This window comes from Oreochromis niloticus, linkage group LG3 (assembly GCF_001858045.2).
Source record: "Oreochromis niloticus isolate F11D_XX linkage group LG3, O_niloticus_UMD_NMBU, whole genome shotgun sequence".
In the NCBI taxonomy this organism is placed as follows: Eukaryota; Metazoa; Chordata; class Actinopteri; order Cichliformes; family Cichlidae; genus Oreochromis; species Oreochromis niloticus.
The window spans coordinates 59,564,287-59,591,167 of NC_031967.2; the positions used below are offsets into that span (position 1 = coordinate 59,564,287).

General features: G+C 42.3%; 1 long non-coding RNA gene across 3 annotated transcripts; it reads left to right on the top strand.

Moving 5' to 3' along the window:
* The first annotated feature begins 19,443 nt into the window (after positions 1–19,443).
* LOC109201329 (uncharacterized) lies at positions 19,444–25,354 on the top strand. 3 transcript variants are annotated; one of them, XR_002061364.2, is made up of 5 exons: positions 19,444–19,727; positions 20,133–20,219; positions 21,822–21,865; positions 23,038–23,388; positions 23,627–25,354. It is a non-coding gene; the product is annotated as an uncharacterized LOC109201329 (long non-coding RNA). The 3 variants fall into 3 exon arrangements; XR_002061363.2 differs by lacking the exon at positions 21,822–21,865 and having other exon boundaries at positions 19,447–19,727; XR_002061362.2 differs by lacking the exons at positions 20,133–20,219; positions 21,822–21,865 and having other exon boundaries at positions 19,453–19,727.
* Positions 25,355–26,881: the final 1,527 nt, after the last annotated feature.

The window sequence follows — 26,881 nt, forward strand, 5'->3', positions numbered from 1 at the left end:
TCCACCCGGTTCTTAAAAGATGGATGCTGGTTGTCTGGAGAAGGCTGATCATCACGGAACAAAAGCATATATTGGGGCTTCAGGTCAGCTCTGCTCCATTCAGTAACTAGGATCTTGTTGTTGTTGTTTGGAGCTCGACATGTCAGAATGACGTTCTGTCCAGACTCAGCTGTGACGATTTTCTGGTCTGAAAGAGAAAACAACACAGATCAGAGAGGTTAAAGGTCAAAGTATAATTGCTCATTTTTACAGCACCAATCACTGAGAGGAGCTACAACTAGAGACTGCTGGTTACTTAGCCAGATAAAACATACTGAACCCCAAAAAATTATCACATGGTGATATTTGTAATTACTCAAACCCCTCCTCCACCCTCCTCTCCTTGTGTGTTAGCCCATCCGAGATATGAATGGAAGAACTCGGAGCGAAACACAAGGAAAGAGGAGTTGAGGAAACAGGTTGAGCAGAATAAGACATCATTGCCTCAAAGCCTCACGTTAAACTGATGTCAATCAAATATGACAACTAGCACAACTAGATCATAAATAGTTTAATTACAGTCCAATCTGGATGTTACCATCTCATATGTAATACTGTTATGATATGTTTACGATTTAAAACCACTTTAAGTTAATAACATAGATCAACTAGAGGCACGCAGTGTTGTGAAATAACTCCCCTCAAATGTGTTAAATCTATATTGTGGCGAGCTCAGACACGGAGGAGACAGAGGTTTCTTTGGGAGCACCCGTTTATTTGCAAACGGCCCAGAACACTGCCGCTACCTCCCTCCTCAGCGCGGCAACAACAACATAACAACAAAAAAGGCGCTCTCTCACCGGAAACAGTCGCCGAGAGAGCGCGTCACTCATCACCATGATAACAGAAAACAGAACTATAATAACAAAACCCCAAAACAACCCTGACCCGCTACATAGCCCCCACCTAAGGGGTCAGTCGTCCCCGACAGCCCCATTACCCCACACAAAGTCCTGTAAGTGTCCGGGTGCCTTCTTCTGGCGCACAGGCCGGTCTCGACCGGCGGGGGAAAAGTCACTCGGATCAGAACCTGGGGTGTCACCAGCATCCCCTGCCCCGGCGTCTGCCGGAGCGAGCGGTCGGTACGGTGAAAGCCTGTCCCAGTGCAACACCACCATGCGCCCCGGGCCCGGCATGCGGATACGGTACACCACTTCCGTTAGCCGCTCCACGACCTCCGCTGGCCCTTGCCAGTGACTGCACAGTTTGGGGGACACTCCTCTCTTGCGAACCGGGCAGTACACCCAAACCTTGTCACCAGGCACAAAAGCCTCCCCCCGGCACTTGGTGTCGTAGGCTCTTTTCTGTCGTACTCCGGCGCTGGCCTGGGCCTGGCGGGTGTAGTCGTGAACCACCTCCAGCCGCTCCCTCAGCCTCCTGTAGTAGTCCATCTCTGGCCCACCGTCAATCTCCGGCTTGGGGGGGGGACCCAAACACCAGATCCACAGGCGTCCGGAGCTACCGCCGAAACATCAAAGCGGCAGGCGTGCACTGGCTGGACTCCTGAACCGCAGTCCGATACGACCAAAGGACTAGGGGCAGATGTCGGTCCCAATCCCGCAGGTGGCGGCTGGTGAGAATGGCGAGCTGGGTAGCCAGTGTGCGGTTAAAACGCTCAACCAAGCCGTCGCTTTGTGGGTGGAGCGGTGTGGTTCTTGTCTTCTCCACCCCCAGCCGCCGGCAAATCTCCCCGAAGACCTTCGATTCGAAGTTGCGCCCCTGGTCACTGTGGAGCTCAGCCGGGACCCCAAAACGGGCGAACATCTCCTCCACCAGCCTCTCTGCCGTCGTCGTCGCACTCTGGTCCGGCACCGCGTAGGCCTCCGGCCACTTTGTGAAATAGTCCATCGCCACCAGCACGTACCGGTTCCCTGACTCCGTAACGGGGAAAGGCCCTAGGACGTCCACTCCCACTCGCTCCATCGGCGCCCCCACCAAGTACTGCTGAAGGGGGACAGTGGAGCGTTGAGTGGGGCCCTTCTGCGCCGTGCAGGTGTCACAGCAGTGCACGTGAAGTTCCACATCTCGTCGACAGCCAGGCCAGTAGAACCGTCCCCTGAGGCGGCGGAGAGTTTTGGCGTTCCCATAGTGGCCTGCCCCCACCAAGCTGTGGACAAGCTCAAGCACCTGCGACCGCAGCGACCGAGGCACCAACAGCTGCAGGAGATCTCTGCCCTGACCGGGGGCCCGCCATCTCCGGTACAGGAGGCCGTCGTGGGTCTCCAGGTTGTTGTGCTGGGAGTAGTAGGCCTTCACCTCGGGCTCCTGACCCGACACCCCCGTCCAGTCTGGGCGTTGCGCCGCCTCCAGCCAGCCCCCCACCTGAACCAACATCACGTCGGCCTCCTGCTCCCGCTTCAGCTGCTGCGTTGTCAATGGGAGCCACCCCCCTCCGCTGGCTGTGGCTTGAGCAGTAGCCACCCCCAGCGCCTCCTGGGCCCGCTCCTCCTGTCGCAGACAGTAGCGGCACTCGACGGCCATGCAGGGCCATCTGGAGAGGGCATCAGCGTTGCCATGCTGCCGACCTGCCCGATGTTGGATCTCGAAGTCGTAGCCCTGAAGGACCTCCAGCCAGCAGGCCACCTGACCTTCTGGGTGTTTGAAATTCAGGAGCCAGGTCAGAGATGCATGGTCAGTGCACAGGAGGAACCGGCAGCCGTGCAGGTATGGCCGGAAGTGCCGCACCGCTAGCACAACGGCCAGCAGCTCCCACCGGGTCACGCAGTAGTTCCTCTCAGCTCGCCCCAGAGCACGGCTGAAGTATGCCACCACTCGTTCTCCGGCCTCGCCCTGCTGGGGAAAGGACCGCCCCGACTCCTACATTGCTAGCGTCAGTGTCCACAATGAAAGGTTGCCGGGTGTCGGGGTAGGCCAGAACTGGGGCTCTGGTGAGGGCCTCCTTCAGCTGTGCAAAAGCTGCAGCGCAGGCATCACCCCAGCCAAACGGCTGGCCCTTGTCAGTCAGGCGGTGGAGGGGGCTGGCCATCGTCGCGAACCCCTTGATGAACCCACGGTAGTAGGAGGCTAGGCCCAGGAAGCTCCGCAGTTCTTTGACGTTCGAGGGAGTCGGCCTGTCTCGTCTGGCTCTGGTTCCCTCCGCTCCCTGCTTTTGACCGCACTGGAGGGCAAGAGTCTCTGTGTCAAGAGTGATAGCCCGCTTTGCGGGTCAGCAGATCAAGGCCGATGATGCACTGGTCTTGAATGTCAGCAAGCCAGAAGTCGTGCACCAGCTCCAGATCCTTCACTCGGACCCGCAACGGTTTCTTCCCCCGCATATCAGCCCTCTCACCCGTCACCGTCATCAGCTGGGTGTCGGTGGGCGACCAACCCTTCACCAATGGCCCGGACGTTCCAGGGAGCACGCCAGGTCATATCAGGGAAATGGTGGACCCCGCATCCACCAGGGCCTGGCATGGCTGGTCCTCAACACAGCAGCTCAGGTAGAGTCCCTTGAGGTGCCCAACTCGGCCCACCACCGTGCATCGTCCTTGGAGGGGGGCAGGAAGCTGGAGCGGTGGTCCCCTCGCTACACCGCTCCCTCCCCGTTTCCCTGAGGCTGCGTAGTCCTGGTCTTCGGGGCAGGTGCTGGCAGTCACGCGCCACGTGGCCAGGCTCATCGCACCGGTAGCAGCGGTCGGTCGGTCGACGGGGACGCCTCCGGGGCACCGAGGGTTGCAGCTGGCATATCTCGGCGACCTCCCCCTCCCCATCGCAGTCTGCAACTCTGATTTGGGGGCAGTTTGGGGGGGGCACCTGCTGGTTAGGTTGCGAGGTGAACACCAGCTCGGCCCTCTCAGCCTCAAGGAGCGCCTCATGGAGAGTTTGAGGCATGGCCAGGCGGACGTGTTGGCGTAGTCGCTCTGGAAAAAGTCCTCGCAGAAAAGCATGCAGGCTAAGCTCCTCACGGGCTGCTGCTGGGAACTCCGGGTAGCCACGACGAGCATGCAGCAACACGTCCGCTGCAAAGGTGCCCAGGCTCTCCCTGGCCGACGGCTCCGGTTGGTCAGCTGCTCTCTGCTCTGATCAGTGGAGTGCCGCTGCCCGAATCGCCTCTCGAGTGCTATGGTGAGGGCCTGGAGCTCATGCTGCTCTGACGGGGCTAGGTCAAGGAGTACCTGCAGTGCATCTCCTTCCAATGCTAGCGCTAGGTGTGTAGCAGCCTCTTCATCGCTCCAGCCATTATGCCTCGCGGCTAGCCGTACTTGTGAGAGGTAGGGCTCTAGCGGGGTTAGCCCGTTGTATTTCGGTACCTTAGCTGGCGTTGCAGGCATCACTGCTCGCTGTCGGGGGCACGGTGTGTCGGTCGACAGAGGCAGCCCATGAAGCATTGCTCCAGCGTCTGTTGCGACGGGCCGCCGCCGCGGTGCGCTCATGCCGTCGGGACCCGTCGGGGGACTTACATGGCCGCTCGCTTCCTCTCTCCTCGATCGCCAGCTTCCCAAGCAGCGGATGCTCTCCTCGACAGCTTGCTCCAGCCTCCGAATGTCTCTCTCCATTATGGCGAGGGTGAGCAATCCCACTTCTGACACCAATGTGGCGAGCTCAGACATGGAGGAGACAGAGGTTTCTTTGGGAGCACCCGTTTATTTACAACCGGCCCAGAACACTGCCGCTACCTCCCTCCTCAGCGCGACAACAACAACATAACAACAAAAAAGGCGCTCTCTCCCCGGAAAACACAGTCGCCGAGAGAGCGCGTCACTCATCACCATGACAACAGAAAACAGAACTATAATAACAAAACCCCAAAACAACCCTGACCCGCTACAATATTAACGAGCCGGTGTAAGGAGCAATAAGTACAAATATTTGTGTTAAAGGTGCAAGGAGTAAAACTAAAAAGTCGTTAGAAGAGTAAACTTGAAAATGCTACTTAAGTACAATAACGAAGTATTTCTAAAATATGAACCCATAATAACATTTTTGTTTATATAGTTTATTTGTGATCTGACCGTCACTAGTCAACAACAGCCGCAGGCTTAGCTAGTCGCTATTTTTACAAACAGTTTAGCATCGTTTTAAGCACTTTATCATTATTATTATATCCTATCACGCTGTGAGGGTTTATATCAGGGGTCCCCAATCTCAGTCCACGAGGGCCGGTGTCCCTGCAGGTTTTAGATGTGTCCTTGATCCATCACAGCTGATTTAAATGGATAAATTACCTTCTCAACATGTCTTGAAGTTCTCCAGAGGCCTGGTAATGAGCTAATCATGTGATTCAGGTGTGTTGACCCAGGGTGAGATCTAAAACCTGCAGGGACACCGGCCCTCGTGGACTGAGATTGGGGACCCCTGGTTTATATGGTCTTTATATATTGTCTAATGCTTACAATTAAAAACATGTTTTACTGCTACGTTTTTCTCCGGTAACTTCCGGAAACGGCCCCGACATTCAGTGGCTAAATCGGAACAACAAAATTACTCCACATATTTAAACATACGACTCCATGCACAGTTTACCTTTAGAGGCAGAAGCTCGCTCACAAATGCATAACAGAAGACAGAAGATTGCAGAAACGACAGAGTAAGACATGTTTTTGGTTTGCTTCAGCTTCCTGGTTGGAATCTGTCGGGTTTCCGGTACGGATCGGGTAGTGACAGAATCAAAAGAAGGGTTTTTTTTTTTCTTCTTCTACTGATTGGCCAATATTTATTCAGTTTGGCTTATATCGCCCCCTATGGCGGGGAGGGGCGGGGGTTGCAAAGACTAACAATGGAGTGATATGTGAGAATTACTGAATATGATTTAAAAGCCTTGTTGCGGCATTCTGGACAAAAATCTCCCCTCCGATACTACGTGAGAACAATAAATGTATCACGTTCTGTTATAACCCTCAAGCTGAATGTAGCCACACCTATCGTTTAGTTTAGCTTTTCACTAAAGTAAAACGTTGGTAGCAATGGAGGTGGCATCTGTTCTACCAAAAAGTGATTGTCTGCCAAAAACTGATTTCCGGTATTTGCCAAAAACTGATTGCTCATATTTAAACGGCTATAAGTAACTTGTTGGGTTATAATATGTTAAACATATGTCAAATGGATCCCTCATGGATGACATAAAGTCATCTTGAGCCACAAACAACATTCGTGTAACAAGGTAGAAGCCGCAATCAGTTTTTGGCAGTGACTTTTATATAACCTTTATTTATGCAGTAAAAAAATCATTAACATTAAAAATGTCTTTTGTAAGAGTAAGCTGGCCAAGAGGACAGCAGAAATGGCAGCAAATATTACAATAGTTCTGTAAAAATATTTTAAGTGGCGATAAAGGACCGGATTGGTTATAATGTAAGTATAATAACACAGAGTTGTAAAAATACTTGAAAAACAGATAATTTTTTAATTCTATATGTAACCCCTTTGTAAACCCTGTTCACCGAAGTCTATTTACGAACATACGTAAAGATATTACACAGAAAAAATACACAGAAACATTGGAAATCAGTTTTTGGCAGACAACCACTTTTTGGCACAACACCAATTCGAATTGCTCATCTTGCGCCAGTGCGCGCTCCCGAGCAAGGCAAAACCCTCCTAAAATTTTTATTTATTTTTTAATGAATTGGGCGGCGAAAATCCCCGTTTAAAGAACTAAAATACCCAATGCAGCTGTATAAACAAACAAATGAATTAGATTACATTACAAAATATTACTCCTGTAACAGTATTCTTCATAGCAGAATTATAAGCAGTAGTTCCAACTATTTTTTGTTCCGACCGTGTACGTGTAAAAGGATTGCTTACGTACAAATTCAAAAACAGATTAAACACAAAACAAAAAATACCTCATCATTAATCCCCTTCCATCGTCATTCGAGTGGCGCAGTTGTTTACCCTTTCCTCCTGTTCCATTATAAGGTCTTCAGTATAGTCCAGGTATAATCTCTGATTCTGAAGATAAAAGAAGGGACTGATCAGTCCCACCATCGGAGAAACATAAACCCCCCAAAAAACAGTTCAGTGCTATCCGTTCTTATAAAACTGCTAGCATATAACCTCCTGCGCAGGTTCTTATTTAACTACCAGCATATAAGCTCCTCCTCCGAGGAGGTTCTTATAACACCCTCGGCTCATAAATAAGATCTTCCTCACACTATGTGAGGGAGTGGCTTTACCCTTTTCCTGTAGCTGAACGATGTCTGTGGCAGCAAAAATAAAATAAAATACAATAAGACAAAATACAGTACAATAATATATATTAAAAAGCAGCGCAGGTATTAAAACAAACACTCACACAAAAACCCAAGTTAGTAAGAAAGGATTTACATTAACACGTATTAAGTATCTTAAGTATTACGATGATCTTTTTGTCCATCTTGAGCCTGCTTTAGTTTCAGCAGACCCACACCAACAATATCCACCTTCACATTATTAAGCAGTCTAGTTTGAAAGCAGTAGGATTTATTCTCTTCGTCGTTTGAAACACAGGGCATTTCACTAGGAAAGGGAGATATATCGAGCTTTTAATGAATATGTATTTTCATATAAGGTATAGGATATGAGACAACATCGTTTATTTCGACATGATCTATATCGCAATAGAGTTATAAAACCGCAAGTTTCTTCTTTGTTCGCATCATTTCTTTTTACACAAGATGACTCTCCCCTCCCCCACCGAGTTACTCGTTAGTCCTGGTTTATAACAAGATAAACTATGGCTCGGTTTGGAGATGGTTTAAATTCATAGTGTCAGATGACCAGCAGAATGAAATGTAATTTAATCTGTAGAGAATGGCGGAAACAAGTCCCGACTATCTTTTCCACCATTTACAAAAGCGCCATTAAATGGAGCGTGTGTGTGTGTGTGTAGGTGTGTGTGTGTGTAGCTGTGTGTGTGTAGGTGTGTGTGTGTAGGTGTGTGTGTGCGAAATTGCCTGCTGTGACTGCGACCGTGAAGTCTTTCCAGACTCCAGTCCAGAAATTAAGCACATTACAAAACTCATATATCCGTTCTGTGCCATATGACAGAAGAAGTGAGAGGTGGAGTAACATTGCTGAAGCAGTGGACTATCATATCGTTTACAGCCTGTGACCACAACTGAAAGACTGTTGCTGGACAGCTGTGTGTTTGTGTTCATCTGAGGTTGTATGGACATAATTTTAAGACCTGCTAAGGACCAGATGTTTTTAACTATATCCTGATATGTGTAACCTTAGAACTGAAAAAGATGGTACTTCCTTTTTTTTACCTCCCACACTGGAGGGAGAGATGTGACAAAAGCGACATTTTGTTTTTGCCTGATGTGTTTATTTTAAGCATTTAGAGAGCAGCTACATTCTGTTTAATGTCTTTGAATGAAACATTGATCACTGCTGTATGATTATTTTAAGTTTTTTTGATGTGTACTTGTTATTTCCTGGAGCAGGAGGAGACACTGACATATACAGATATAAGTTGGTCGAGGGCGGGATTAACAGTAGAACTAATTCCTCATGTGTTAGATTTCGTTTTAGATTGAAATCTTTTAGGTAGACATACATAGTTGTTCTCATTTTTTTCTCTGGTTTAATTATTTTACTTAGTTTGATTTTTCATTGGTTCGCCTGACCGTCATGTCGTCATGGTGCACTACTGCACGGCTTTGAAGAGGAACAGGAAGAAGAACCGGACAGTCGACTGTTTAAAAGCCTTTTATTTCTGCCTCCAACCCACAGCACGCAAGAGTGAACGTCTCTTCTTTGTGCATTCCTGTTGAGTGTGTGCCAAAGAGCACACAGGAAAACTCAAATGAGTCACTGGCACACACAGTCACAAAAATGTGATCCGTTTCATGTAAACTCAGTAAAGACAGGGCTATAAATCAGGCTTCTTATTAGTTATGTGCTGACTTACAAGAAAAGTAAAATATTTAATGAACAAAGTGTTTGTTCCTCTAACACAGCAAAGACCACAAAACTGAAGGTTTAATACAGGAGTATCTGTAGTTTGAAGCTATTCTGATGTCTGCAAAACCTTCACCATGGTTTCAAAAGATAGCAGAGCAGTTCCCCTTTACCATCATGTTTTATACAGAGAAAACAAGACAAACTTTTCATCTAGCCTAATGCAGCATCTGCTGTGCGGAAACGTCACAGGCTAACAGAGACACTCGGCTCTCAGCTCTCTTGTGCTGGCAAGTGTAGCTGTGATAATGACATATCTGCAGAGTCCAAACTCATGAATGTGTGACTTTCTATGTGTTGTAAAAGAAAGCAAAGTTAATTTTATGTTTATTTGATGCGTACTTGTTATTTCCTGAAGCAGAAAGAGTCACTGAGATATACACACATAAGTTGGTGTAGGGTGGGACTAACTGCAGAACTATTTCCTTATTTGTTAGATTTAGTTGTAGATTGAAATATTTAAGCTGGACATACATAGTCTTTCTTATTTTGTTCTCTGGTTTACTTATTTTACTTAGTTTGATTTTTCATTGGTTCGTCTGGCCAGTCGTCATGGTGCACTACTGCTTTGAAGAGGAACAGGAAGAAAAACCACACTGTCGACTGTTTAACAACCTTTTATTTCTTCCTCCTCCCCACAGTGAGTAAGAGTAAACTTTCTGTAATCCTGCTGAATGAGTGAGAAAGAGCACACAGGAAAACTCAAATGAGTTATTATTGGTGCGCACAGTCACAAAAATCTGATCTGTTTCATGTAAACTCAGTAAAGACAGGCTTGTAAATCAGACTTCTTATTATTTATGTGCTGACTTACAAATAACCAAGAAAAGTAAAATATTTATTGAACTATGACAGTTTAGATTCAAACAATTAAATAAGAGCCAAAGTGTTTGTTCCTCTAACACAGCAAAGACCACAAAACTGAAGGTTTAATACAGGAGTATCTGTAGTATGTAGGAGTGTAGTAGGAGTATCTACACATGCCGGGGAAGTCCCAGCATGTGTAGCTGTGATAATGATAATATTCCCACAGTCCAAACTCACTAATGTCTGACTCTCTTCTTTGTGTTGTAAAAGCAAAGCGTTTTAGTGAAGTACAACCAACGGTTGTCACATTTGAAGAGTCTCCACTTCACTAAGAATAAAAGAAAGAAAGAAATCTTAAAACCAAAATCAATATTGGTGTTCTTTCTGTCGTTTTGTACTATGTCTTAACACATAAACATTAATTGAGTTTTCGGTAGCAGAGACATGTGTTTTTTTATTTTCTCAAAAGTTAAGAGTGGAAGCCACCATGTTCTGTGGGACAAACTGAAGAGCTTGTGCTGCTACCTGTTGGCTGCATTTATACAAAACACCTTACAGTGTGACTCACCCCAAGGTGCATTCACTTTATTGAGGAGGTAGGGGCGGTTCTTCTCTTTAAACATACTAAACAAAGAATTGTGAGGAAAAAAAAGAAAGAAAAAGCACATTTCTACTTTAGAGAATCAGTGCTTCAGTTAATCTGACGTGCTTACCCACAGCATCACAGAGGACTGAAGTGTATCGCAGGTTTCAGTGCCAAAGTTAAGCAAAAGTAAACTATGTGCCAAGAAAATCAGTTTGGTAGATTCATGGCAAGTAAAACATGTGTTTAAAAAAATTAAGCTAAATAAAACACTACGTAACATTTCTTCAGTTTTAAAATAATGAAATTTTAAATCCATCAAAGTATATAAAACTGAAAGACACTAAAATGTTTGGAGATAAGTCATTTAAAGTTATTCTGTGTATTTTTGTTATGGGTGTTTTATTAGTTCATGCAACTACCTGTTTTTGTGTGCTTATTTTATTTAATTTTATATGAGACAATATTCTGTTTCTCTTTTTTTAAAACATCACAGAGTGAAAGTGGCCGTGTCGCAGCCATGAGTTACAGAAACTTAATGGTGTGTTGATGTGTAACAGCAGCTCCGAAACACCATTAAGTTTCTGTAGGAGGAGTCTGACCCCCAGGAAGAGGAAAAGTGACTTCCTACATGAATCAGCCGTGCAGTTTGAGTGTGCTTTGTGACACATTTTTGCTGTAACATCTTTGTCGTTCTGCTGGGCTATACTGTCCGTCTCCCTCGTGGGTTTGAAACTATAAGGTGGTCAACATGGACTACAAAAACATCATCTTTGATTCTATAAAACATGATAATATTCTGCTTTTTGCACATAAAAAGGAAATCCACCGTCCTCACCAAATTGGACTCGTATTTATTTCAACAAGAAATTGATATTAACCTGTATTTTTATACGCCTGGTCATTCTTTTTCGTTTGATTTGCCATGCTGTGTGATATAGTCTATTATTTCTGTTTCACTTAAACCTTCAGACAGAAAGCTGTTTCACCTTTGCTCTGAACTCCTCCCATATTCAAAAACACCCAGTCACTACTCAAGCAGTTGGTGTTTTGCAGTGTAACAGCTCCAGGCAGCGTCAGTGCGATCTTTTATGTAGGTTTAGTAAAAACGCCACAAAGTTAGATTCAGAGATTAAAGTTCTCTATAATATTTGGAATACACCGAAGTCTTTTAATTGAACAACCCAAGAGGGTGAAACAACTGCGCTCCCCTACAGACTGTAGAGAAAGGGCAGATCTAGAGAAATATTCTTAGGGTGGCATGGAAATCAAATGAGGTGGCAAGTGTTTAAAAATATTTTTTAAACACTACGTAGGCAATTAGGTAAATAAGTGCCTAACTGTATGACACTCATGACCAGCCAGCAAGTGGGCTGTGTTTTAGTGACTCTCTGATCATGTCTGAGAGAAATTCTGAGCTTTTAGATTCCATCTGATCTCCAGAGGAATAAATTCATAAATACATTACAATTATAGAGTGAGATAAAATGAAAACTTAAAGTAAATATTTCTGTGGATAATTTTAAGAATACTCAGTAATAAGTGTCTGTAATAAACCTCTTTATAACAGGCGAGTTTTACAGGTGACTACATCATGAAGCTCATTCAGAGAAGGCTAAGAGTTTGCAGCACTGTCAACAAAGAAAAGGGTACTTTGAGGAATCTAAAATATGAGACATATTTAGAGTCATTTATCAATTTTTTTATTTGCTACATAATTCCATACATGTTGTTTCATATATTTGATGTTTTACAGTGTAGAAAGTAGTAAAAATAAATAAAAACCACTGAATGAGATGTTGTGTCCAAAGTTTTGACTGTAGCGTAGATAGCAGAAGTTAAAATGTTTCAATTTCTTACCAACAATTTTTGTTAACAGGTGATTACGATGGAATTCTGCTTCATTAAGTATTATATTTGAATTTTATCATGTCTGGGTTCAAATATTTAAATGTGTAGAACTGAGTACATATGACGTATCGGTGCTTGAAGCTGTTTTGCAATGTGGTTCAACACCTCCCCCACACCATAGAAACAGCACAGCACTGACTGGGGATTCCCCCTTGGATTTACTGAACCTGCGCAAATTTGCGTAACTTCCCTCAACCCTACTAGAATTACTGGCTTTTTTATTTTCTGGTGCAAGTCCCGAGGTGTTACCCCTGCTGAGATTTTCACAGGTCGTCAGCTCGTTTCTACTCCAGCTTTTGTTGTGCAAACCACCCATTATCCTTGAGGCCTGGCACATTTGCATTTGCTCACTCAGAGTTGCTCAGATCATCTAGCCTAATGCAGCACCTGCTGTGCGGAAACGTCACAGGCTAACAGAGACACTCGGCTCTCAGCTCTCTTGTGCTGGCAAGTGTAGCTGCGATAATGACATATCTGCAGAGTCCAAACTCATGAATGTGTGACTTTCTATGTGTTGTAAAAGAAAGCAAAATGTTTTAGTGGAGCAGAGTCAAATGTTGTCACATGTGAAGTGTCTCCACTTTACTAAGAATAAAAGAAACAAAGAAAGAAAGAAAGAAATCTTAAAACCAAAATCAATGTTGGTGTCCTTTCTGTTGTTTTGTTGTATGTCTTAGAAACTAAAACATAAAAGTTACAATAACACCAACAAGATATTTAATCAGTAAAAATATGACTAAACAAAGAAATAACTGACTAAAAGTATTTAGGAGGCAAGGTTTTCTTTATTTAACATATTTTAATATTACTCATTAATACTTTTTCACAGAACTAAAAAGAATGTGTCTCTGTATATATTATATTTGATATAAAATATAAATCAGGCTTCTTATCAGTGAACAAAGCCCTGATTAACCTGCACGAGTGCTGACTAGATGAGCGTGTTGTTGTTAGTTCACAGAAGATGAAGCATCTGAACTGAAGTTAAAAGAAAAGGTCTCAGAGAGACTCAGAGCAGATGTAACCTGCATGAAGGAGTTACAGCTTAATGTGATATTTTGTGGCCTCTGTGGGACTCATTAACAGACTCTGTTTGACTGTTAAACAGTGACTCTGTGTTTTAAATTTGGTTCACAGTTTTTCAGACTTCCTGTGTGTAAGGAAGCAGAAAGTGGAGCTTTGCTGAAGGGTTTCTGGGATAAATACAATAAAATGTGTTGATTTGAATCTGCTGACTCACAGATTAAAAGAATAACACTAAAGCAAACATCTTTAACTGTGTTATTAAGACTCAGAACTGAAATATTTGGGCTGTCCTGTTTAGACAGCACAGAAAACAAAATGGAGGAAATCATGCACAGTTTGTGGTTTGTAGCAGTTTTACACTCTGCTCCACCTCCAACTGAATTTCCTCTTTGAAAAGAACACTTCAGAGTTGTGTTGCTGCTCAAACAAGAACTGTTGACTGTCTGTTGCTGACACACACAAGCAAATTCCACAGTGTCACATTTACTCCTGTGGGATCAGAGTACTAAAACAACATGTGACATTACTGCTTATCTGAGCAGGGATCATTTTTCTTATCATCAAATGAACATACGTCAACTCTGTATCCATGAATATTACCAACATGCCTGCTGCTGGTTGTTCCTCTCTGTATTGTGAAACTGTGTTTAGTCTTGGCTGACAGTTGTGCAAGTCTCAGCAGTAACTTCGGCAGTTTGAGAGTTGATGAATATCTGAGTGTAGACTTTTTATCTTTTTATCTTAACTCATACTTTGTGTCAGCAATAAAGAGGCAGTTTCTGTGGTCTGAGCCGCAACACAACTCTGAGCTGTTCTTGTTACACAGAAAATTCAGTGGGAGGTGCAGCAGAGAAACCGCACGAACCACAAACTTCTCATTTTGTTTTCTGAGCGTTTTAAACAGGAAAAACCCAGGTATTTAATTTCTGATTCTTAATCACAAAGTTAAAGATGTTTGGTTTACTTTTATTCTTTTAATCTGTAAGTCAGCACATTCAAATCAACTCATTTTTATTTTAGTATTTATCCCAGAAAACCTTCAGCAAAGCTCCACTTTCTGCTTCCTTACACACAGCCGGTCTTAGAAAAAGAGTTACTGTTTAACAGTAAGTTACACAGAAGTCACAAAAATTCCATGACATTCAGATTTAACTCCTTCAGGCAGGTTACATCTACTCTGAATCTCTCTGAGACCTTTTCAGTTCAGATGCTTCATCTTCTGTGAACTAACAACAAGCCGCTCATCTAGTCAGCACTCATGCAGGTTAATCAGGACTTTGTTCACTGATATGAAGCCTGATTTATATTTTTATATCAAATATACAGAGACACATTCTTTTTAGTACTGTGGAAAAGTATTAATGATTAAGATTAAAACATGTTGAACAAAGAAAACCTTTATTCAGTTGTCTTTATTTCATCCTAATTTTACTGATTAAATCTGTTGTTTGTGTTGTAATTACTGCTTTTGTTTTGTATGTGTCTGTTTCTGCTGCATTTTAACATGAAATACAGTTTCACCTCGTTTACAAGTTAAATCAAATGTAAGAGACTCTTTCACAAACCAAAAGTGACAAACCAGTCAAATATGAGCAGATTTACATAAATCTATAAGTAAATAACTCGTGTTTAAGTCAGACTCTTGAGTTCCAGCGTGTCCTGAAGCCCTTCAAAAGCTGTGTTTAGTGCAAACAAAGATCCAGGTTATCGTTCTGACAGATTAACCCTCTCACATCCTGCTAGGTAACAGCATGTAGTCCCGACGTAACCCAACTTAAAAAACATCAGTGGAAAACTTCTTAACTTCAGGTAAGGATCAGAGATGTGATATGTGTGGGTGTGTTTACTCTGAAAGTCAAAAACAGAAATGTAAAATTCACCTCTGATTCATAAAGTCCTACACAGAACAGTCAGCGTCAGACACACTAAGACCCACAGAGACCCAAAGATGTGCATGAGTACATACACACACACAGAGGAGGGGGGTCAAGAAACTTTAAGTTTAACTTAAAATCCAGACCTCTACATTTGAGTAACTCCTATAGCACATGCAGACAAACACTGCATCACACTGAGACCTTTGGAGGACTCCAACCTTTGTGTTGTCTGAGCTGCTTGTTATCTCCAACTACAATTGATAATGGACAGATAATCTAGTACTGTAATTTGCATATGTGTAAGACAGAATAGAGACAAAAGCTGTGTCCCAAAACGTCGGCTGCATCCTTCGGAGGCCGCATTTGAAGGCCGATTACATCACAGCCAGGCGACGTATTCAGTTCAGCCAATTTCAGTTTCCAATAATGGCGGCCGCTACTAAGTTTTAAAATTACTCTTATTAATCTTTCTGGGTCACAAAATAAACGTTTAACATATTTTCAGGCTAGAAAGTAGCTGTTTAAATTTCAAATATCTGCTTGGTTTATCAAGACGTCGCATATTTGCAAAAGTGCTCCGACGTTTTTGGAGACGTCTGTTACCCACCAGTTCGATAGCAAGCCAGGGGGTTCAATGGTCACTCGAGCCGGCGAGAGCAGCGGACTCCCTGCTTCATTGTTTTAAGACCCCCGCTCAATCGCTACTCAGGTTAAACATGATATATAAGTCACTCGGATAACTTAAAAATGTTATTGTTTGGCTTTTTTCTGTGTTTTATTTATTCTGGAGTAAATCGGTTTGGCTGAGATCAAAGTTATTAGATTATTAGATTAAATAAAACTTTATTAATCCATCGGGTGGGTTCCTCCTTGGTTTTTACACAGCTGAATAAACGTCAAACAGAAAACTGATTAAACAAAAGTGTGAGACAGTCGAGAATTTATGCCAGTGTCCTGTTATATTTTGTTATATTTTAGATAGGAAGGAGCAGATGGCCGAGTTTATCTGAAGGCTAGACTGTCCCATTTCATAGCCTCGCACTTCTGGCCTTCTTGGTCTTCAATGGAACCTCCCCACGTAGACCGTGAAGGCCGGGTCCTCCGAAGGATGCAGCCTACGTTTTGGGACACAGCTAAAGACTGTTGGACAAACTGAGATCAAGAAACATGATTAGAAATTCCACACTCAGGTACTTCTCATGGCTGCACTGTTACTTTCACAACCTGGTCTCAGAGTAAGATTTCACTCTTGTGCTAGTGAGGATGTGATACTCTGCACTTTTCATGTCACCTTGAGACAGAAGTGACAGAGCTTTCAGTGTGGATCTGTTCACACAGGAGCAGGGTCACTATGACGGCTGTTTGGCATTACTTGAATACAGATTTAAAAGAATAGAAACACTAAAGTTTCAGTGCTGCACTTTTGATTTAGTTGCTGAACTGAACAAGAGAAGTAATTCTGCTACACCCACATGTTATTCCTGTTTGGTTGGATGAGCTCCAACCAATGACAGTCATTGGCTCCAACAGACCTGTGTAGGAGGGAAACTTGCAGCAGAAAATGAAAGCAGCCTGTGAGTGTGACCACATGTGCACCATGCTCCTGTTAGTTGCTCTGATGTTAATACAGTACCCAGTGATTGCCAGTGTACGACCATATAGGTTGAGAGAAACACAATTTTTAATACATTTTTTTTTCCAGTGTGCTTTTATCAAGTGCTGAGTTAGTTCAGCATTTTTGAGCAAAGTCTGATTCTTAGGAGTTACTTAACCAAGTTAGGTGTAATTATTTGGCATAAGTTGAAATAAGTAAATTCAACAATGCATTTTTAGTGCACTTGACAGTAAAACATTAAGCTCTGTATAACTTAGATCATATAAAAGCTATTTAACATTAAACTATTCACCTTACACTAGTTTTAAAATGGTAATTTAATCCCTGGAACTGAGTAGCAAGCAGTGAGTGAGTTGGAAATAATTCAACACTGAAGTACTTAGACGAATTCTCCACTGACTCAGCCCCTGCACTTTGTTTTCTCCACTGTGTAACAGGAACAGGATGTTTAACGCTCAGTTCAAATCTATAAAACACAAAAATGTAAACTTTTTTTGTTTTGTTTGTGTTGAATATCTGGGTTATTATCAGTAAACCTCATGTTGAAAACATAGTAGTAAATCAGTTTGAACTTCCAAAACTGAGTATTCATCAGGGTCACAAAAATCTCTGAATTCCCACCTCTGACACACAATCCTGTCACTACACTATATTTGTTGGTGCTACACTTTACTAAATCAGGCCCTTAGAGTCAAGCAGATTATATTTTTCATTTTTTCCCACACAGTTAAAGAAGGTCTTTTAAAAAGAAGTTTAGCAATGAGGAAACACTAAATGAATAGCTTTGACACCTTAGTGGTGAAACTAAAAAGTCAAGATGGACTACAAAAAAATTATACCAACTTTAGTTTTAGTTTTGTTTTTTAGGTTAAAAACGGCAACATTGACCTCATTATTTATGTGTTGTAGTTGCTCTTTTAATTCTCCGCCTCTCACCAGCTAAAGAAGCAGTTGTGTGATCATCCACATTAGAAACAGAAATAAAATGTCTTTTATTGTCACTAAACACATGAACAATGAGAACAATGGAGCATCTCCTACTCATTGCAGACGTGGGGAAAGAAAGCGGTGGTGAGGTGTACAGCTCTGCGGCACCATATACATATCAACAGTAAATGTACAAGTATACAGTATCAGAAAAAAAATAAATAGTGATATATATTTACAATAAGGGTTATTGCACGTAAGTTAAATAGTTCACAGTTAGCTCTTCCCATTCACACAGGGCAGGTGGGAGTTCCTGCTTCAAGTAGAAAATTTTAGTCAGACAATCGGGTGCCGATTGAAGCTTCGGATGCCATTAAATTCGCGACTATGAACAAAGCCTCGCTGTTTCTTCCGCCGTTTTTCCGTTTTGCATGAGGGGAAACTGGCTGCACCAAGTTACAAGTTGTTGGCTGTATCCCAATTCAGGGTCTGCAGCCTTAAAGTACGCAGCCTCAACGGTCCTCAAGGGCCGCGTACTCAAAGACCGCTAAGGCCGGAAGTGCGAGGCTTGTGAAATGGGACGGTCTAGCCTCCGTCGCGCTGCCCAGGTTGCCTAGCAACCATGATAGCTGGAAACGTGTGGTTGACAGAAATGAAGGAGAACATATTTTGTTCATTTGTTTGTTTGTTTCTACACGAGCTTTGTGTGATTTAATAAGTATCTGAGGCTGAGACCACAGGACTGTAAAACACGATTGTTGGCCTTCATATCTGTACTGAACAGTCATTGTAAGATTAGCTAGTAACCAACAATTAGTTAATGTTGTTCATGAGACTAAAGTCAGTGTAAATATGATATGGCCAATATTATAGTTATTATATTAATCATTATTAGTTATTACAGCAGTGAGTTTGAACTCTCAAATCAAATCACTTTTATTGTCACATCACATGTGCAGGTACACTGGTACAGCACATGTGAGTGAAATTCATGTGAGTGAACTCTGTGTCAAATACTGAGCTTCAGTAAAGATTCAATTTGCAGTTGTTTATATTTCCTATCACCTTAAATCTTCACTCAAAGACACGCATCTTTGACAGTGCATATATAGATGTAATATATATAAGAGACAAATATTGTTCCTTCAATATGTTGGCATTACTAAATTTGGCTCAATGCTTACATATATGTGGAAAAAGAAAATGTACGAGCTGTGATAACTGTTGCTGATAGAATGAAGAGTAGACTGATATATGAAATATTCCTTTATTGGGTGAGAAAATCAGACCATGTCATAACTGCTTTAAGTCATACAGAATAGATATCAGAGCCTTAAACAGGCTGACTTCTGCTAAATGGGTCAAACTGGGCAGAAAGTATACAAAAAAAGCAGGAACTCCAGCAACACTTGAGAGGGTCATAGTAAAACATAGTAAAAAAAAATAGCTTAAATACAAGACAGGAAACAGAAAAAAATTCAAATTAACCAGTCAAAACTTCACAGATAGGTCAGCTGACATATCATAAGTAGGTATTGGTTAATTGGTTAGGTCACGCCCAAGTAGATGTTGGACTAGAACATTAATGATGAGGAAGAGAGGGGGGTGACATAACCTCCATATGTCTGAAAATAATACATGCATGAATAGCATAAGAAGGATACTATAAATATACACACGACCTGTGTGTATATTTATAGTATCCTTCTTATGCAAACTCTGAATTGGGATACAGCCTATGTCTCTACCGATGTATGACAGAATGGGAGGAGCGAAAACACCGGTCGTTTTGGGCGTACTTTGGCTGGTTTCCGACTTTGAATTCGAACAGTGTGACTCAGACTTTGAGTCTAGTACAGTCAACAAGGACTTAAGTACATACAGGTCCGCAGCTTCAGCTTCAAACGGACCATGGCTAGGCCACACAGACTCAGTGCTTGTTTCGAATATTTTATTAAACTTTTCGGTTTTATTTGGAACACTTCATAATGGAACAAGACGAGTGGGTAAAACAACTGCGCCACGTTAAGGACGATGGAGAGGGATTAATCATGACGTATGTTGCTTTTTTTCATCTCTTTTCATTCGTTATTAGCATTTTACTTTTTGGCTAACTCGATTAAAGGAAAACATAACAACAATAATAACAATGATAAAACTTTAAGATACTTCACCTCATGTGTTTTATCCATATAAAAACTTGCTTCCTTACCAAGTTGAATGTTTTAAGTCATGGTTTTTTAACGTATCTGTAATATTAACCTCACTTTTTAACCTGTGATGGTTCTAATTGGTCATTTCCAATTAGGCAGAAATATAGGCAGAAATGTGGCTCTTCGATCTTACACCAACTTAATTTCCTCCCAGGCAGTAGCAGAAAAAACCCCCAGAACAGTCAGCTGTTCTCACAGTTACCTGCGCTGTACTACAAAATTACATTTAGTTTTCCGTTGTATTTAAGATGTACTGAAGGCATTTTAAGCGACCAATGCTCGACCGTGTAACAACTGGGTCCCTTCACGGATGATGGCCGGAGATTAATGGAGAGGTATGTTAAGTTTACACTGTTTGTCGGTGTCCCGATTAGATAAACACAAGGTCATGACATCTAGTTAAAAAACTGAACTGTAGACTGGCGGATGGTTTCCATGAAGCCTACAATAGAAGCTAAGACCTTTTGGTCTAAAGAAAATAATTCTATCTCCCTTTTCTAACATTTATCTCTGTTTATTACTGGAAAGCACTTTGGTCAACTATGTTGTTTTTAAAGTGCTCTATAAATAAAGGTAGATTGGATTACTTTTATCTGTATGAACAATGGGTTGTGGTCACTAAATGACTAAATGACAAGAGGCAAACAGGCGACCACGTGTCGTGTTCTCCACCTACACATAATATTATTATGAGCCTCTTTTCTTTTTCTTCACGCCCAGCCAACATCTTCCTGTCAGCTGGAGATCTTTATGTAAAAGCTCTTGAGGTTTCAGAGCTGTGACGTGCAGCTGTTACAGATAAACTAACTCTGAATGTGCACTGAGTGGAAAAATTCAAGTAGTAATTCACAAGATCAACAGTTTTCTGAGACATTGGTTACTTTCTCTTTTGCCTTTTACATAGTATTGTTTCGGTTCTTCTGATAAGAACAGGTGGGTGTATTCTGGCAGTCAGTTTGAGGTGGATGGAGGGAATCATCCACTCTACCCTTTTTATGTGAGTACCTCGAGAGCTGGTAGCTTAAATGACTTGGATGTTAACAGAGAGCGTCTGTCCTGATAGCCGGTGTCTTTGGACCTTGGATTTATATTTTCATTGTGCCATCTGCACATAGACAGCCCGGCTATGTTGCAGTTGTGTTGTAGTACAGTCCTCTGCATGCTGTGTTCTGGTCAATGCCTATGAAGAAGGTAAGCTGTGTAGCTGCACGTGTGTTGAAATGTATGGAGTAGTTTGGGTGCATTTCTCTAAGGGATGGTCATGTGTCATATGTGCTTAGATTTGAGTGATATGGGAACAAATTCCAGATGTTACAGTTTCAGATTTCATATCCGTTAAAAGTGTAGCGGAAAGAACTGTAAACGGCATTAAACTGACTTTGAGACCAGGCATAAAGACAATATGAGCCCTCAGTGAGAATACCAGTGTAAAACTAAATAAGTTACCTTAAACGGGATTGTGCTGTTTATCAAAACTTTTGCCAGCTTCTTATTATTAAGTAGAAGGCAGACGACCACAAATCTGTCTTCTTTCAGTGCAGCACAAACAAATATTACCACAGAACACAAGCCAAACACTGTCTCACAACATCTTCACTGTTGCTGTAAGTTCAAGCACTCAGCATCCTGTAACGGAGTACTGTAAACTGAAACTGACAAGAGGAAGCACTTTCTGTGCATCTTAAAACTAAAGTATATCTTACTCAGTTGCACATTTCTTTTCATCTGAGTGTGCTATCTTTTAATAAATGTATAATGTTTTTTTCTTATGTTGTAAATTTGTGCTATAAAGTCTGTTATTCTTTACTTTTGTGCCAATCTGCCTGCTGTAACCCCTGAATTTCCCTAGTGAGGGACCATAATGGATATTTCTATTCTATTCTTTTTTTGTGTTTACCTGCAAATATAATTAATAATAAGTCATTTGATTATTTCAGATAGTAATTGGAACATGATGAACTCAGACGACAACAGAGAAAAAGTGAGGACAGGAAAGGAAAAACACTGACCTTTTTTGATGTTACAAGTTAAAAATGATCCCAGACTGGCGAAAATGTTCGTTCTAGTGGAATGCACAGTCCTCCGGTCAGCATGTAAATGCGCAAATGCAAATGAGTTGAAAGCTGCGTTTTTTAAGAAATACACTTCACCAGAATAAGACAACACAATTGTATCGGTGATGTGATGTGATGCATGTGGTTTCTCTCTCTGTGGTTGACACACAAACCACAAACTTTTCAACATTGACTCAGTGAGGTAGTTGAACATCTACTGCACATCGATTGCAGCTCTCTAATCATCACCTTGTGTGTTCATGTGTTTCACCAAGGAGAACGAAAAAGATCATCTCTTAGATCATCCTGTAAATCCGTAATATAAAAGCACTCTGTAACAGGAGAATGACAGACCCACACCCATCTCAGCACTTTCTAACACACTTTTATTTACGGTTGCTGTTCTAACACTGGCTGTAGCTTTACAGCTGCCAGCCAGACACCAACAACAACAGCACTGCAGCACCTAGTTCAGCCTTTAGGCCAGGGAGGCGTGATTGCAGATGCCACTAAGGTGCAGCAGCATCGCAGAACACTCCCCGCTAGAACTGTTACAGCCTGTTGAAAGCAAACTATTGATAAACTCTGGCCTGTTTTTATTTTCATACTGATCCTTTTAAATAATGTGTACATTTGTAAGTCAGTGTTCTGGTTAAAATTCATGTAAGCTTTTGTCATTTGTAACCGTACCTATGAAGATAAAAGATGAAGACAAAACAATACTGCATCATAGTCTTTTATTGAGCAGTTGTGATGACTGAAGTGGACAACTGAACAAGATGTGTGACCAAAGTGGAATAAATACACAAATGTCACCAGTTAAAGCAAAAGAAAAAGTTAGTTTTACACTTAAATTGGGAAATGATTTTTCTCCCATGAAAAATAAATCTAAATCTCACTGTAAACAAATGATGTGATGATAATCTAGGCAGTTATTTTAAAGCCAGTCCAAATAAAGAGAGACAGAGCCATAACTTCAATTTCAGCATCCTGTGTGAGCTGTACTGCCTGTGGCTCTGCAGGAATCAGTGGTCTCTGCTCCAGAAGTGAGTGATACTGTTGATGTTGTTAACTTTCCATTTTGTTTCCTCTTTTTCAGACGTAAACACCACAGCTGGACAGAATGTCATTCTGACGTGTTGAGCTCCAAACTACAATATCATAGTTGCAGATTGGAGCAGAGCTGACCTGGGATCAGAATATGTTCTTTTGTACCGGGATGGATGTTTTGATCCAGAAAACCAGCATCCATCATTTAAGAACCGGGTGGATCTGCAGGACAGACAGATGAAGGATGGAGACGTGTCTCTGATTCTGAAGAATGTGACGATTAATGACACTGGAACATACGAGTGTCGTGTTGCGAACAGAAGAACAAACCGTGGGAAAAGAGCTGTTTTGAAGAGCAACCCCATCAGCATCATCCACCTGAGTGTTGTTGATCCTCCAGGTGAGTGAGTAGAGTTGAGTGTGTGTGTGATCAGAGGTGAAGCTGCTTCCTGGTTGTTGATGTTTGTTTCTAAAGATGTTGTTGATGAGACTTTGTAGAAAGCAGCTGGTCTGAGTGATGTGATCAGAGTGCAGTAGATAATGTCTGACAGCAGTTTGAAGAGGAAATGGATTCTGTTCTGTTCTTCACTCATCACCTACCTGACAGCTGACACCTCACACCTGTTTCTCACCTGCAGGTCAGACAGGAGGACACACAGAGGATGGAGGGAAGGAGGACAGAGTCAGTAGAGGACGTCCTGGTCTGTCAGCTTTTGCTGTGATTTGTGTTGTGATAGCTGCTTTTGTGATCTCTGGAAAATTGAAAAACACAAATTCCTCAATTCCGTCTCCTGAACAACAGGAAGCCTAAAAAAAAAATGTTTACCAAGGACCCGACACACACACAGAGTGTTTTGCTGTGCTCAGATTTTTTTATTTTGTTTTTTTGTTCAGTTCTTTGGGCTAAGGCCCTCTGGCACCAGGAGGCAGCTCCTTCGTCATCTCCTCCTCTGCACACTCATGCACCTCGTCCATCTCTGCCACCACTATGCATATAGGGAGAGGGAGTCATCAGTCACAGCACACACACCTGTACCACCCCTCCAATGCAGCAGGGCAGAGACCACACCCCCGCCACAACAAGCTCTTTGCTTTTTTCTTTTTCTTTGTCTGCAGACAAACCAGTTTACTGTAACAGTACAGACATGTCTGGGCATTCCCGGAGCGTCAGCTCTCATACAGGACATCAGTCTCAGTCATGTGTAATGTTTGCTTTTATTATTCTTATTGTTTGTGTTAGTCAAATCTGACACTGTGAATAAATGAAGTTGTGGTTTCTTTCAGATTCTGTTACTGTTTAATCTCAGAGGTTAAACTGAGGTCCAGAAGTGTCTGATGTGATTTTAGAGCACTCTGTAAGAACATACGATCATGTTACATCATTTATTTATTGGACACAGAAGCACTGATTATTTTTCTCTGCTGTTATGAAGTGTTAAAGGTGAAATCACAATTTTCCACCTTTAAGATTGTGTGATCCTCTGATTACTCTGAAGTGCTGAGCTAAGCTATGCTGTGGCTTTACTCTGTGAAAGGAAAAGTTCTGTTAGTATCTGAAGGTATCCTGTAACTCGAGCTGTCAGATTCATGCAGATAAATGTTGAGAGTTGAAAGTTGATTCTTGTCTTCTTGCTGTAATTGAGCTGAACAACTGTTAAAGAACAAACACACAAATGGAAACAGTCATTCAGAGAGAAATCAGTGAAGACAGTCTGATGTTTATCTCTTCATATCTGATAAAAGCTTTTAAATCAGGCTTCTTATCAGTTGTTTGTAGAGTTTTCAATAATGAATAAAGATTTTTACAGTAAGCTATTTTTTCCTGTGTGACATAGATGAGCTCCTAAAGCTCAGTCTATGCTTGTAGGACAAGAAAGGCAACCACAGTCTGAACCAACCTCGGCTGTAATTTGTCCAGCCCATAGTCAACCATGACCAATTGGCCAATCCAACACCTTTCACTGTTTAAATCGTTACAAAAACAAACAAACAAAAAAACATCAGCCCATAAAATTGGACAAAAACCAGGTAGGCCGATGGCCAGTCCAGCTATGGTGCAGCTCATGAACACTTTGTCACGAGTGCCAATAAAGATAAGCTTCTACTGAAAGTCAGAGTTCAGCCTGTTTTCCTCATATTTTTACCAAGATTATGTTTTCTGAACCCACAGAGAGGATGGGAATGATGTTTGTCTGATGATACAAACCTGTAAGCCTGTAAATAAATGACTCAGCAAAACACAAACACAACTGGTCAAAATGTTAATTTCGTAACAACATCGTCCTCAGTTAAAGCAGAAATAAGTTGGAGAAGGAAAGTTCACATTTTCTCCTCCTGCAGTGTTTCATTAAAGTTCTTTGCCTTAATGTTTCCTGTTTGTCACTCTGTTGGTTGTCACTTTGTCTGGTTGTAATACTGTGAACAGGATGTTGTGAGAATTAATAATTAACCAGAACACAAGGTCATAATTCTCTTTGTGACGGAGGAGGTATAGCCACAGCCCCCCCCCCCGGTCGTGTCCAAATTCATAGGCTGCATCCTCCTGAGGCCGGATTTGACCGATTACATCACAGCAACGCGCCAAAGGCTGTCCAAATTCATAGACTCCTCTGAATGCAGCCGACAAATGCGTCCAGAATTCATAGCGTGGCCCAGCCAACTCCAGTTTCAAGCAATGGCAGCCGCTACTAAGTTCAAATCTGAAGGCTAGACCATCCAATTTCACAGCCGTTTACTTCCGGCCTACCCGACCTTCTGAGGACCCGGCCCACGTAGACCGCGAAGGCCGGGTCCTCAGGAGGATGCAGCCCATGAATTTGGACACGACCTTTGTATATAAGATGTAAGGGCAGTGGCCACAATTCAGAGATGATTCTAGTGTTTCACTGGGATGCTCTCTCCGCATTGCAATGTGTTTATTAAACTCAATTCCAAATCAAGCGCACCGGGTGTGTTGCAGGTTATTGTTAAAATTTCCACAACACTTCAGCCTGAGCTTTAAAATGTGAGCAAAACAGGCCTCGAGGTGAAGAGTGATGGTAGTTAAGTGCTGTTATTAGGTGTTAATGAGGAGAAAAGAGATGTGCTGCCACCTGTTTGCTGTGATTAAACGTGTACATGAGATTTTATTCCCTTGTTCTCATGGATAAATTAACTTTAAAACATATTCTACCAAAAAATGGTTTGTGAATGACAGAAATAAATAATACTAACAGCTACTCCTGGGGACTTTATTATGTACACTGTTACACTTGACCTCATAAAATTCAGCAGACAGATGTCGCAGCTGTGCCTGACGTCATGTTTCATTGTGGTGTGTGTGTTTGGCACCACAGGGCCACCGTACATTGATCTAAAATGACATTTCTCGTTTTAAAACTTTCTCAGTGAATCCATTCTGCACCTTGAAGGTGAGTTAAACGTTGGCTCACATGTTGTTGCATTAGAGGATCAGACGGAGCTTTAAGAGCCAAACATCTTTTTTCACTAGCTGGGCCACGTCCTCATTTTAGGTTTGTCAGCGTTTTAGTCGGTAAAAGTGAATGCTTTGACATGAATTGAGCGGCTGTTTGGGCAAGGTCTCGAAGGGGACTGGCGATGGCTCCCAGGCCTGACAGATCCCCATGTACTGCTCCAGCTTACTTATCTTGGATCCTCATTCCCCTTAAACACACACACAAGTTACCTTGTGATGCAGAAGCAACAGAGGAGAACATCCAGAGCATAGTGGTGAAAGAAGAAGAACAAACAAGTCTTTGGTTTATAGCATGGATCTCATGAGCTTTGAAGGGTGAGCAGAGCAGTGGAAGAGAGGCTGTGATCATAAGGTGTCAAGAAAGGACCTGTGCTGCCACCTGTTGGCTGGTTTTGTCACTGAATGTGTGAAATTCTTT